The sequence below is a fragment of the Anolis carolinensis genome, chromosome 5 (assembly GCF_035594765.1).
Source record: "Anolis carolinensis isolate JA03-04 chromosome 5, rAnoCar3.1.pri, whole genome shotgun sequence".
In the NCBI taxonomy this organism is placed as follows: domain Eukaryota; kingdom Metazoa; phylum Chordata; class Lepidosauria; order Squamata; family Dactyloidae; genus Anolis; species Anolis carolinensis.
In genome coordinates, this window is record NC_085845.1 from 41,700,654 (window position 1) to 41,715,443 (window position 14,790).

General features: G+C 37.1%; 1 long non-coding RNA gene across 1 annotated transcript in view; it reads left to right on the forward strand.

Annotated features, from left to right (window-relative positions):
• LOC134299119 (uncharacterized) overlaps positions 1-11,963 on the forward strand; it is a 43,601-nt gene extending 31,638 nt beyond the window's left edge. The window contains exons 3-5 of the long non-coding RNA XR_010006256.1: positions 2,907-2,969; positions 10,079-10,197; positions 10,674-11,963. This is a non-coding gene — a long non-coding RNA (uncharacterized LOC134299119). The remainder of the gene's footprint in view (positions 1-2,906; positions 2,970-10,078; positions 10,198-10,673) is intronic.
• Positions 11,964-14,790: the final 2,827 nt, after the last annotated feature.

Genomic DNA, 14,790 nt, shown 5'->3' on the forward strand with positions numbered 1-14,790 from the left:
CCTAACAATTTTTTTTTTAAAAAAGTATCTGAATATCCAAAAGAATTAACCCCAGGAAAAAGAGGGGCAGCAAGCATGAAAAAAACCCGTTTCTTTGCAGCATTTTCATGAGATCATTTTTATTTATCCCCTGGTGGAATGTGCATGACTTAAGAAATAAAAATTTATACTTTGTTTAATTATGGGGCAGGGGAAGGACAACCCAGAAACTAGAGACTGATTTAATCATGTAATTAATAAGCAACAGATTAACAACACTCTTCCACATCATTAAACGGGTGTGTATTAATATTATTTAATGACCAAGCATAAAATCACTTTAATTAAATAGGAACTATGGGAACATTATCAAATTTACACACACTAATGCAGCAGATTGTATGCATTTTATTTAAGTCTACAGAAACTATATGATATTAGACTCCTATCATGTGGATAAAATTGAGTTTCTTCAGTCAGAATGACATTTAAAAAAACAAAAAGAAAGAGAATGCTATAGTATACTTCCATTTAAATTGTGCGGCTAACAGAAATGAGTTAGCACACTGAAAATAAACGAATAGATATCTATCAATAAGATTGGTAAAATGATAGGTAGCATTGATGGCATTGCCCTCCCTTAACCAACCTATATATTGGTGGTCAGAAATCAATTTTAAGCCAGACCAAAATATTAAGTTTATTGTTCTAATTGTTCAGTAAGCTCATACAAGTTTTGACTACAGAATCATCCATCTGCCGAGTGGCTTCCTCATGGTCTCTTGTCTCCCATTGCAAGAGTGTTCTCTATTCCTAAGAATACTCTTCACACTTCTCTGAGGCAGTCATTTGAATCATATTGCGGAGTATAGTTTGAATTCCTCCCCTGGTTTCAGCTTGGCTACTTCAGGGGTTTTACATCCCATTCTGTTGGCTGCTTTATTTACTATAGTCTTTTCCCTGCCAAATATTACAGAAATAGAATCATTAATTTTATAATCATTTCAAAAGATGTGTCCCTTGAATACCTACAACTCTCTAAGGCAGGGGTTCTCAAACTGTGCTCTGCAGAGCCCCAAGGGCAGTAGTGAGGGGCACCATGCTGCTTCCTGCCTCCTCCTCTTTCCTCCTCCTGAGAAATGCAGGTAAATTAAAGTTTAGAGCTTCAGGAAACAGCAGCAGCAGCATCCTCCCAGGGCACAGACCCATTCTCCCGATTTCCCTCACTGCTCAGACTCTTTTTCTTGCCACCCATACCCCCTCCCCCTGCTTTCTATGTTTCCAAAACACTCTTTCCCTTCCACTGCAAAGGGGTGCTTTGATTGTGATGTTTCTGCATAGCAGAAGGGGTAGGACTGGATGGCCTCTGGGGGTTTTGCTATTATTATTATTATTATTATTATTATTATTATTATTATTATTATTACAAAGGCTGTGTGGCCAACTGTTAGGGGTGCTTTGATTGTCATTTTCCTGCATGGTAGAAAGCGGCTGGGCTGGATGGCGCCTGGAGTCTTATACTGAAATACTGTTAGGTTTGTGTTGGTTAAACTTGTTCTTCATTTTAAATATTGTATTGTATTGTTTTTCTTTTCATTCCTTTTTTTTTTTTTTGCACTGTGTGAATTAGTTCACACAAACACTCTTCATCCATTGGCCACTGGCTCTGCCCATGTCTGGTATCTATATCTATATCTATCGACATTTTTTGGGGCTCCATGAGAAACCTTTACTTCAAAAAGGGCTCAGCGGTTGAAAAAGTTTGAGAACCCCTGTTCTAAGGGTTCATCTACACAGTTAATATCTTATTTCTTCTATGTCACCACTCACTCCTAGCTAGCTCTGGAACTCCATGGCTATCACAGGCATCTCTTTTGGTATAAAAATGGAATGCTATCATCATTGGCATTAAGGAGGTAGTGATTTCCCTCCATATTCCTGCTTACATTGGCACTCCATTCTAACATCAGTACAGACACACATGTGACCAGGAAGGAGAGAACATTTGCCTGGTTGTATCAAGTCAGAACAAGGCACCTGTATGATCAAGAAGAAGGAGGAACGTTCCATTTTCTTCATGCTGGACATGACAGTACTTTGTTCTAATGTCGGCAGAGATGACTGCAATGGCCAGGTGCTCACTTTGAGTTTTATGGCTGGCTTGGAACAGTCATAACAAGGTCATGATTCATCAACACAGATAAATGATGATGGTGCCAGTGCCCTGTCTGGACAGCAAATCAGGTTGAATCAGACTCACTCTAGCTGTCCATACAACCAAAAATGTTCCTTTGTGATGTACTGAAATAATAATACACATGGGGAAAACCCCCCTTTGAACTGAGAAGTGGATGGGAAGCAGTGCCTATGTATACATATATAGGATGAAATAGGAATATATAGGTCATGTTATTTTGCTCAAATTTGTTTGTTTCACTTAACACAGAGAATCCTTCTTCCACAAAGTTCAGGAAAGTTATTGAATCAGATCAGTTCTCACTAATTCAAAGTTCCCCTGCAGCTGCTAAATCAATTTTCTTTTCAATGCTGGGCAGCTTCATAGATTAATAAAAGCAACCTATGGCTACTCCATAGAAATAAGTTTCACCTATTTCTCTAATATATATAAAGAAATAAGAATAGTGTGACAAAAATGGAAAATGTTTTGATTAGTGTAAGCTCATGTTACTTCCAGAGATAGCAGACTCAAGTGTTGTCAGTACACTACATAATACCCTAAGGCCATAATATAACAACGTCTACCCTGACACACTGTACATTGAAAAGATTGACTGGTTGTCTTCTGGTATATTTGCTGGCAATAAAAGGGACCTGAAAAATAGCTTTTCATTGATATGAATGGTTGAATGAAAAAATATTAATATTAATTCTCATCACTCATGCTAACAAACTTTTATGATCCCTAGATACCCATGCCAAAAAAGACTTGTCAAAGAGAAGGAAAGCAGCATGACTGCTGTAAAAAAAAGGTGAGGGTATTAGAAAAACTGCCTTAATATTATATATGTACTTATGGCATTTGCATGAAACCAACATGCACACACACTCACACTTAAAATGATCTTGGCTGATAACTGATCAAATATCAAACGAGTGAAAAATATATCATTGGGTTAATATGAACACTCTTTTTTGGGGGAGCATCAGTTAATAAATAAACATTACTTCTACACATAAACATCACAGATGTCACTGACTAATTCTGAGAGCTATAGCTCATGAAGGATATCAACAAACAAATGTGCCCAGAGAGTGATGATTAAGATGATGATAGATATAATAGTCAAGCCTTATGAGAGTCAGAATGACTTGGATATATTTATCCTGAAGAAGAAATTATTAAAAGGAAGTAGGAGAGCCATCTGCAAATTAGATTTATTTGAAGTATTTGATTTCTTTTCTCCATTTACACAATATTATGAAACCAATTTAATGTTTGAAAAAGTCATGGTTCCAATCTGTTCAGTTGCTGTACAGTAAAGGAAGCAAGTTTATTTTCTATAATTCCAATAATAGGACCTTAATGATTGGATTAAATGTTCTGAGTGAACATTGATAATATCCTAAGGGTATAAGCTGCTGTACAGCAGAATTGTTAGATGTTTTTCAGGGATACTGTAAAGCTAGACTTTCTGCATTGGTGGCAGTTCATACTAGATGCTACTGGATGTTCCTTCCAGCTCCATGATTTCTTTCTCTGTTTAGCTTTTAAATCAGGAGCAAACACTGTAACTACTCGTTATTAAGACCAAGAATGGGACAATTCATACTGTGCTAGTTCAATAATACATCTGACTCATGATTATGAACATTAATAGTGGTTCTCCAGGGATTCAAACCACCTGTTTTACAGTATCAGTTACTGCAATGTACAATGTTTACATGAAAATAATGTAACCTGAGCTACAAGCCTCCTGCTTTGCTTTCTATATTGAGACATATATACACTGAACTCGGATCCAAATAATTCCTCAGTTTGCAATTACATACATTTTACACCTTTCTCTTTCTCTCTCTTTCTTTCACTCTAGAGCAGTGGTTCTCAACTTGTGGGTCCCCAGGTGTTTTGGCCTACAACTCTAAGAAATCCCAGCTAGTTTACCGGCTGTTAGGATTTCTGAGAGTTGAAGGCCAAAACATCTGGGGACCAACAGGTTGAGAACCACTGCTCTAAAGATTCAATCCTTAAGATTCAGGAATTTCAGTGGATGCTCACAGTATGCCAGAAACAAATTTAAATATTATTTGCTTCTGTTAAAAAAAAACATAAACAAGTTTCATTGAATGAACTTAACACGCACAATACTGTATTATGCTAGGACAAAATGGAAGGACATAACATTTCTTACAACATGTATTATATTTGGGCATGAAAAATCAGATGAACAAATATAAATTGGTCATCACTTGGCAGTGCATATGAAAAAGAACAATATGTCTTGGTAGACCAACATGTTAGCAGTGTGATGCAGTACTTTTGTTTTTACTTTTAAAGCAAATGCAGTTCTAGGCTATATTGATAGATGTATAGCATCCAGATTAAAAAAAGAAAAAGTAATATAACTACTCTATTCTGCTTTGGTCAGACTTCACCTAGGAAAATGTGTCCAGTTCTGGGCAGAACAATTCAAGAATATTATTGAGCTGGAATGTGTCCAGGGGAAAGCCACCAAAAATGGAAGTTTTGGAAGCCACAACCTATGAGGAGCAGTTATGGGAGCTAAATATGTTTAAGGGATAAAAACAGTACCGTATTTTCCTGAAAAGAAGACCTAACTGGAGAAAAAGCTCTAGCATTATTTTTCAGGATGCTAATAATATATAACAACCAAGTAGCAACAGTAAGAACAGACCACGGAACAACAGACTGGTTCAAGACTGGGAAAGGGGTACAGCAAGATTGTATGCTCTCAACCTTTCTATACAACTTGTATGCAGAACACATCATGGAATGTGTGGGGCTTGATGAACCCAAGGCTGGAATTAAAATTGCTGGAAGAAACATTAACAAACTTAGATATGCAGATGATACCACTTTGATGGCTGAAAGTAAGAAGGAGTTGAGGAGCCAAGGTGAAAAAAGAAAGTGCAAAAGCTGGGTTGCAGTTAAACATTAAAAAAACCAAGAAAAAACCAAGGCAATGGGTTCAAATTATAGGAAAGGAGATACTACTTGAACATTAGGAAAAACTTCGTGACCTTATGAGCTGTTCAGCAGTTGAACTCTCTGCCTCAGAGTGTGGTAGAAGCTGATTCCTGGGAGGCTTTTAAACAGAGGCTGGATGGCAGTCAAGGTTGCTTTGGTTGTTCTTTTCCTGTGTGTCAGGGGGTTGGACTGATGGTCCATGTGGTCTCTTCCAACTTTATTATTCTATAATTCTAAGAAAAGTTTGATGTGGTGATGACAGAAAGGGATTTAGCTAACAGAGGTGTTTTGATGGCGGATTTCTGCACTAACAGGTTTGTTAAGGGGATCTTTGAGATCCCTTCCAAATCTGATTCTTGCATTTTGTGATATGAAACTATGAAGCTCAGAAATTAATTTCTTCTGTCTTAAAAATGTAAGAAAAAATATCTGCATACCACTGGACATTACTTACCTTCATGGAATGTATCAACAAAATGAAGGGAGCAGAGAGCCAGAAAGATGAGATTAATAGGTTTGAGAGACTGACATATGAGGAAAGGTTAGACAGATTAAATATGTATAGCTTGACTAAACAACAATTAAATTGGGAATAGAACTGTCTAACATAATGTGAAAGTAAACACCAAGGAATTAAGTAATTATTCTCAGATATCTAGGTGTAATGAGATTATATTGCACAAAGGACAATTTAGAATGAATATCAAGAATTATTTTCTGAAAGAAAACTATCAAAATGTGTGTCCTTTAGGAAGACCGTGGGGGGGGGGGGGGGAGAGAGAGAGAGAGAGAGAGAGAGAGAGAGAGAGAGAGATTTTCTTTCCTGTACCCAAGTGGGGAAAAGGAAGAACAGTGATGGGAAATCATTAAGTGAACTTTACATTTAATTTATCTATTTACAATCAGGTCTCTTACAGTATAGACATTTATTCTAAATTCCCTTATAGAGGTCTTCCAACAACATTATTGAAGAATCAATCTCTACATGCAAACCATACTCTATGACTCTTTTTAACAGAAGAACCTTTCTAACACTGTGAATTATGAATATGCATCCAAAATGGTCCCCTTTCTTATCTCCAGATTTCACTGGTCAAAGTAAATGTCTGGACTAATTGGATTGGCTGTTGTTGTGATCAACTGCCCATCCAGTTTGAAGCAGGGGACAAGCCAGAAATTTCTTTGGATTTTTACTATGATTTGATTTCTGTATTGTATGTTTTACATGTTGTAAGCTGCTTTGGGTCCAGAAAGGCAGGGTATAAATATTTTAAATAAATAAATAAATATCTTTGACATGCAACACATGTATTGACCTGAAAGGAGAAACAGCAAACAGCTTAGAAAGAAGATTGGGCCTTAGTACCCTTTCTCATGCTAGTTGTTAATAATGTTCAACTCTAAGAGGACACAGCAGAAGAGCATCCCCATCACTATGCTGTGTACAGCTGATGGGAACTTTAGTCCATCAAGTTCATTAATTGCCCATATTTGAAACACAGTCACATAAATAAATGAGAGGATCTAGCAGTCCGTTAACATACTGAATGAAAGCAAAATTGGAATGCAGTGGAAGGATTTATTGAATAGCAAGTGGACAGGAGAAAATGAGTAAAAAGCAAGAGGGGGAGGATTTACTGAGCTGTAATATAATTAAATAGATGATTATAGGAATTTGCATGACACTAGTCAGGATTAGCCTTTAAAGCTGCCAAGCAATTTACACTGTGCTGTAGATCACCTCTGTTTTATAAAGTGGTGTGTTGTACTACACATTCACCCATGGAAGAATCTATTTAGTAATTTTCTAAAGCAGATTAATATCTTGTGAAATATGAATTAAATTGAAGAAGGTAGCATGCATTTGGCATGTGGCTGATGAGATAAACACACGTTTGGTGAGAAAGATTTATGCAGTTGCATTCCTCTGCCAAATCATGAATGAGGATTTCACAGGTTCATTTCCTGACAGCTTTTGCAGATCAATGTAAATCTTTTTATTGATTTCACACATGATTTGGACTTAAATCAAATGGGCAGAAGTGGATAATAGGCATTTTAAAATAAATATAATCCATACCTAAAGGTAAGCAGCCCAAATGTGAATATTTACTGTATGCAAAAAGTACCCATGAAAATATACACAATAAATTTGGCTCAAGCAATAGAATTTTATTTCATTTCATTTTCCTTCCTTCTCCCACTCATATGTTTCTCCTAGAATACACTCATACTCTCAACTTGAGTTTCACTGTAAAAAAAGGAATAAATTGTAAGACTTAATAATGGAAAGACTGCACCTTGTTAGACCACTTCATTGCTGCTAACCTATGCATATTCAAAGAGATTTAGGCTCATCAAACACAGTATATTGCTACATCTGAATAAACAGGGATAGAAATTGGGCTGCACATTTTGGAACTAAATGCCCTTAATTGTTTCCAAATAGATTTGGATATATGAATTTGAAATAATTCTTTTCTGCCATTTGGCTCCAGAGCTCATGCATATGCTGATACTAGCTGCAAATGTTTCCAGAGACTAGTCACTTCCAGTTCTGGTCTCAGCTTCATGCTGCACTAAATGTGTTATGTGGAGCTTAAAGTCATACTTTCAAAAAAGCACACCAAACTCAAATTTGGATTGAGGAATCCATGTACAACTACAGGGTCTTAACCTTTCACCCAGCTATTTTTCCACTTAGATCATTTTTCCAAACTTTGTTTTTCCAGATATTTTGGACTTCAGCTCCCAGAATTCTGTATTATGACCCAAATTGGCTGGAATGTCTGCGAATTGAAGTCCAAAACAGCTGGAAGACTGAACAGCAGGAATCATTGCCTTATATTCAAGATTCAAACCTGGTCTCCCAGAGACTAAAACAGAAAAGGGAAATAATAATTGATAACAAAGGGTCTCTCTCTATCTCTTCCTTCCCTCTCAAGTTTGCATGGTTATATACATGTAAAATTACCATGTTATTTTATGGGATTATAATCTTGCATGTATATAACCATGTGTAGTGAACCTTACCTATTAGGCCGGGAATGAAACCTTGGAAACAGTGAGTGAGGCAGGCATCCATTTTGTTGAGGAATGCTAGGCAGCCATCTTGAGTGTGGTTAGAAAGGGGAGGAGCTTAGAGAGACTCCTAGGATTGGCCAACCAGAGCAGATGGGAGGAGCCAAGTCTTAGAGTGCAGAGAAGAAAAAAGCTCCAGGAAGTTCTGGTTTGAGGTTTGAAGAAGAGAGTTCTGTTTTGAGGGTTTGAAGAGAGCAGTTTGGTTTTGGAGTTGGGAGAGTGTGTGTTTGAGAGAGAACTGAAAGCTGTGGAAACTGACAGGCTAAGTCAGGCAGTTTGGATCACTTGAGGGGAAGATAACTCAAGGGATTGTCTCTCACTACTGGGCTGGTTAATAGAAGGACTCTAGGTTAGAGTTAATTAACAACCATGGGGAACTCGTGTCTATTCTCAGCAAATAGAGCGAGGGCTTTTGTGACCAATAGATAGATTGGTTGGAACTGTTTGAAACTAAGTGAAGTAATCTGAAACATACAACTAAGCTGAAGAACATCTGTAACCGATTACGCTTATGTACCTCTCTGAAGTAATCATTTGCCTGTTTTTAAGAAAATAAATTTTTATTCTATTTTCAACTTTCAAGAGCCTCAACGGTGTATATTTTCCATCAAGAAGCCTTAATAAAAGTTCCAGCGATACAACAATAAAATACCACAGAAAAACCTCACAGTGAACATCAGTTTGGGAGTCAGGGGTAGAAACAGTGTGGGCAGGGAATGGGAGAAGTTTGCCTCAGACACATTTAACAACAAAAATCCTAAAGACATTTTAGGTTGGTGGCAGCTACCATTTTAAAAGAAAATCTAAAATCAAATGGTATACCCTCACCTCTCACATACGTGTGTGTGCGTGTGAGCGTGAGTAGAGTGGAGAGTGGGTATGATATATTTGGTGTCTGCGCTCCTTTATATTGGTGGCAGAGGTGGGATTTTAAAAGATTTTCCCCCTGCCTGATGAAGTAGCCTCTCTCTCTGCTCCCTGCTTTGCTCATTTCTTTATATTGGTGGCAGCGGTGGGATTTTAAAAGATTCCCCCCCGCCTCAAGAAGGAGCCTCTCCTCTCTGCACCGCTCATTCTTTATATTGGTGGCAGGGGTGGGATATGATATAAAAGGTTTCCCCCCTGCCGTCGATCCTTTATACCATGCAAACTTGAGGGGGAAGAAAGAGACAGAGAGAGATCCTTTGTTATTGTTATTTTATGGGAACACAGGAGCCCCTGGTGGCACAGTTGATTAAACCGCTGAGCTGCCGAACTTGCTGACGAAAAGGTCGGCGGTTTGAATCTGGGGATCAGAGTAAGCTCCCACTGTCAGCTCCAGCTTCTGACAACCTAGCAGTTTGAAAAAATGCAAATGTCAGTAGATCAACAGGTACTGCTCCGGTGGTAAGGTAATGATGCTCCATGCAGTCATGCTGGCCACATGACCTTGGAGATGTCTACGGTCAATGCCAGCTCTTCAGCTTAGAAATGGAGATGAGTACCAACCCCCAGAGTTGAACACAACTACACTTTATGTCAGGGAAAAACTTTTACCTTTGCCCTTTATGGGAAATGAGTGATAATTCACTGCAACCATTGATTGTTTCATGGATGAGAGATCTTGTAGTTCAATTTTTCTGATTCTAATCAAAAGAGAATCCTGTAACCCAGAGCATGCAAGTTATTTTTCTTGTAGCAAGCCCTCAGGCAACATTTGGCAACTAAACTTTTGACTGTCTCTTGTTGGCTACAAATTTAAACTCAGAAAATAGACTTTTGTTGTTTCTATTATATAACTGTTTAAGGATTTCTTCACTGAAATTCTCAGAACCAGAAATATTGTGCATTTCAGATTTATTTATTTTTTAGGTTTTGGAATATATGCATTTGGACTATATGTACATACTGAGATGCCCTGGAGTTGTGGCCCAAGCCTAAACACAAGATTCATTTATGTTTCATACACACCATATACACATAGACTGAAGGTAATTTTATGCCCAATATTTTAAATAATTCTGTACAGCAAAAAAAAGTTTGTATACATTGATTCACCAGAAAGCAAAGGTGTCAATTTTGGATTTTGGAGGATTTCAGAATTCCAGATAAGGGATGGTCAACCTTAGGGAACAAAGAAAGAAATACCCAGACAGTTTTTAAACATGAATTTTATTATTAGTTATTAGTTTAATCTCTGTTTTGTGTAATTTAATAAGTATTTTAATGTGTGTATTTGTACTATTTTTACAATGTTTAGGTATTTTTTGCAATGTTTAAATTATTCTGTAAGCAGCCTCAATTATGATAATAATTATTATATTCACAGTTAAATTATAATACATTCAACATATATTTTATCCTTGTAAAGTGGGTCTAGCATACTTATACGCGCTTCTTAATCATAAGGCAGTGCCTTGGTGCTCTTTCTCTTCATGATTCTCCTCCTGTCTCCTCCTTTTTGCAGCTGTTTTGCTCCATCCACTGCCAATGCTATTGCTACTCCTGGCACAGAGAGAAATGCTACTGGATAAAATGGCAAAGGAAGATGGGCCAAAATTGCAGAAAAATCTATTTCCGTTTTCAGAAAAGAGCAGTGTCAATGTTCGGAATGGCACTGGGGAGAGAATGTATTTTATGTTTGCCTTAAGTTTTAACATTAAAACATAGATGTTAAATTAATCAATATCAATGTAATAGGTTAAAATCTGAATATAGTAAAGGGAAGATAGAGACAAATCAAGAAAATATAGTCTCTTCGAACATATCTGTTTGGGTTGGTGTATTTTAAATTCAAAAATGTCACAGGGATTGACAATGTAACTTTTAGTCCATATTTGTCAGCAAAACCCAGGGATTTTGAAGATTTTGGAAAAGCCAGTTTTATATCACAGGAAATTGGAGATTTATGTTCAAAACAGAAATACCTATCTCCTTGCTTGTAATTCAGGAATCAAGGGCATGCCGGAGACAATGCTGGATATATAAGTCTTCAATGATCAGATGTTTTGAAACAAAAGAAAGTAAGAAATTCCATATGCAAAATTATGCAGATTACAATTTCATTTTTTGTCTAGGAATTGGTTCAATCTAATTAGAATATCAGTGGAATTCATCCCAGAATCTGAACTGATTTACACATTTACCATACTGTGCTCAGTTGAAAAGAATTATCTGTTTTGTTATTTTATACAAATTTTATACAAATACCAATGCCACTGTCATGTGAAGAACTTTATTAGAAGAAGCTAGACAAAGACTAAAGTGGTATAGCCTACCGCAGCAGTTCTCAAACTGTGCTCCACAGGGGCTCCTCACCCCCCGGTTCCTCCCTGTCTAAGAAGCATGTGGCCAGTGGAGCCCCACTGCCACCAGCATAGCCTATCCCAATGCTGCCATGGCCTGCAAGGCCTCCCTGCTGCTGCTTTCCCTACATGGCATAAACAGGTTGGACTGGGGGGCAGGCTGGAGTTGCTGTTGTTGTTATTATTATTATTATTATTATTATTATTATTATTATTATTATTTCAAAGATTGGATGGTTATCTGTTGGGGTGCTTTGATTTGTGCTTTTACTGCATGGCAGAAACAGGTTAGACTGGGTGGCCCCTGGAGTTGCTCCTATTATTATTATCATTGCTCTTAGATCACATGATGTTAATGCGTTAATTGTGTTTTAATTGTATTTTAATGTGCATTTTAAATGACTTTCTTTGTATTTTGTTTTAAAGGCATTAAATTACTGACACGTTGTCAAGCCGCTCTGAGTCCCCTCTGGGGTGAGAAGGGCAGGGTAAAAGCATAGTAAATAAATAAAATAAATTCTTATTCTTATTCTTATTATTATTATTATTATTATTATTATTTCAAAGACTGGATGCTAATCTGTTGTGGTTGATTTGATTTATGTTTCTATTGCATGGCAGAAGCAGGTTGGACTGGGTGAACCCTGGGGTTGCTTCTATTATTAATATGTATTGTATGGAAATATGTTTTAATATGTGTATTTTACTAAGTGTTTTGAAATGATTATATGTTTTGATTGTGTGTTTTAGCAATGCTGTAACCCACCTCGAGCCGTGAGGTGAGGTGGGTAAGTAATAATAATAATTATTGCAATATTATTATTGCAAAGGCTGGATGGCCCCTGGCATCTTCCAGTGAAATACTGTTAAGTTTATATTAGTTAAAATTGTTGTTCATTTAAAATATTGTTCTGTTCTTTCTTTCTTTTTTTGTATTACAAGATATGTGCAGTATGCATAGGAATTTGTTCGTGTTTTTTCAGTTAGTTCACACATTCTCTATCTATCTACCATTGGCTCATCTGTCAAATTTTAAAATGCATTGTGACCCCTGTGTCTGAAAGTTTCTGGGGGCTCCATGAGAAATCTTTCCTTCAAAATGGGCTCCACTGCTTTAAAAGTCTGAGAGCCCCTGGTCTACAGGATCCTATCCTGCTTCACCTCACATGACATCATGATGACAAGGGTGGAGGGAAGAATCCAGGGAAGTAATGGGAAGTTATACTTCCACCACCTGTGACCTATTAGCAGTTTCACAATGGTGCAGATGTCATTGTTGTGTGCCATTAGAACATGGGCCATTATGATAGTCTGCCTCACTAAACTTCTTCTGCCTGGCTTGGTGAAACAGAAAAAAGGGCAGCTGAGTTAGGGGTGGTTTTCAAGTTTATTTGGGGACTAGGAGAAAGAGAAGAAAGTGTCTAGGAGGTTTCTTCTCATTGAGGTTTTAGGGACTCTTAAAGCCTCTAACTTGTCCCCCCCTTGTTAATCAATATATTATTTCCATACCTACTAGACAGGACAACAACCTGATCTTGTCATGCCTTTTTATCATATCTATTTAGTCATATCTGTTTTACAGGATCATTCTGGGATAATATGGCAGCCTATAAATGTCCATGAGTCATGGATGCTGTTCTTTGGCCTATGGTCTGTTATAATGTCTTACAGTAAGTCCTCACAGGCTTCTCAAAGTTAATAATTCATTTTGGCCTCATAGAAGCTTACCAAAAAAAGAAATTGCTTTTTTTTTTTGAGCCCTAGGGATGGTCCTTCAGAAGTAAAGTATAAATGTCTTGAAATATTTTCACATCTTATGTGTAACAAGTGATAAAGGAAACATATCTTCTTGCCTTGTGTGAACGGTCCTTAAAATATGGAGGGAAAATATGTCTGGAAGGAGTATATATATCAGGAGGATTTGGAGGATAAGGAAGGATAACAGAACTGAGGAATTTATATGAGTAAATATGGTAACTTATATAAGAAGGTACGGTAACTTCCACCAACGTGAGGTAATGTCTTTTAACGTATATGATAAATGGTAAATGGTAAATGGTAATGGCTTTCCCCCAGGCGCAGAGTGAGGCAAGGAGACTGATCTTTATGAACAACAACGAAGTTCAAGTTTATTTGTACATAAGCTTGTGGTTGCAATATATAGACGTTTCAGGATCTTGAGTTACAGTGCAGTCTTAGTTGTATTAATACTTCTTAAACAACTTCTCTTCAAAGAACAGTGATCTAACTATCACTTTAACAATCAAGCCGTGGATTGATTTTCCTTTTTTTTTTTTAAACCGACTCCCTCTAGACTAAACTCCTGGTCAGCCTATACCCTCAGCCTTTCCCTGAATGACAATAAGCTGCCGTCTGCTTGTGTGAACAAGCCTCAATTTCCCAGCTTTTCTAAGCTGTCAAAGAGCAACGTCTCTTCAGCTGATTCAAACAGCCCCCTAACTTCCTCAAAAGCCGAACAGCAACTCTCTATTTTTTTAAAAGGGTATAAGCTTTAACTGCCAACTAAGCCACACCCCCTTCTCCTCCAAAGAGAGGCTATGTTGCTATGGCAACCTGTTGTATACTGTTTCCAGCTGGCTTCTATGCGAGGCCTGCCTTCGTTAATATATAACTCCTTTTTTTTCTTTTAGCAAACAAATAAAATTATATTAATAATTTCTGTTAACTCATAACATCCTTACACCTTGGTTTTCAGATTTGCAACAGCACATTTAAAAGAGCAGGGGCATTTTTCATGCAAACATTAGTTTTGATAATATACTTGCTCTAAATCCTGTATATTGCAACCCTTGCCCTTTATGATCTCAGTTGTAGTACTATTCCCTAACTCCAGAACTAAAATTTCTTTGCCCTTGATATTAGATGATCTCTGCCAAGTGAGTATCACATGATGAAAGGAATTGCATCACAATTCTAGACAACCAGTCATATTTAACTGCTTGACAAATCATAGGGAGCCAACTGGATCTACAACTGACAAACCCAACATAGCCAATCTGCAAGCCATCTGGTACTTCAAATGGAATGGACAAGCTTGTTGGAACTATATCAAACATCCCTACACTAATGTGCCAGATGTTCTGATTAAAATCTATTTTATATAAAAAAGAAATGTGTTTTACCTTTAACAATTTTTAATTTTTGTGTATTCTCTTTTTAAAATATTGCATTTGATTTCTAAGATCTCAAGGGAACTTGTTATATGGTCCAGGTTATATCAGAAATGAACTGATGAATTAATAACAGCTTATGAGTCCT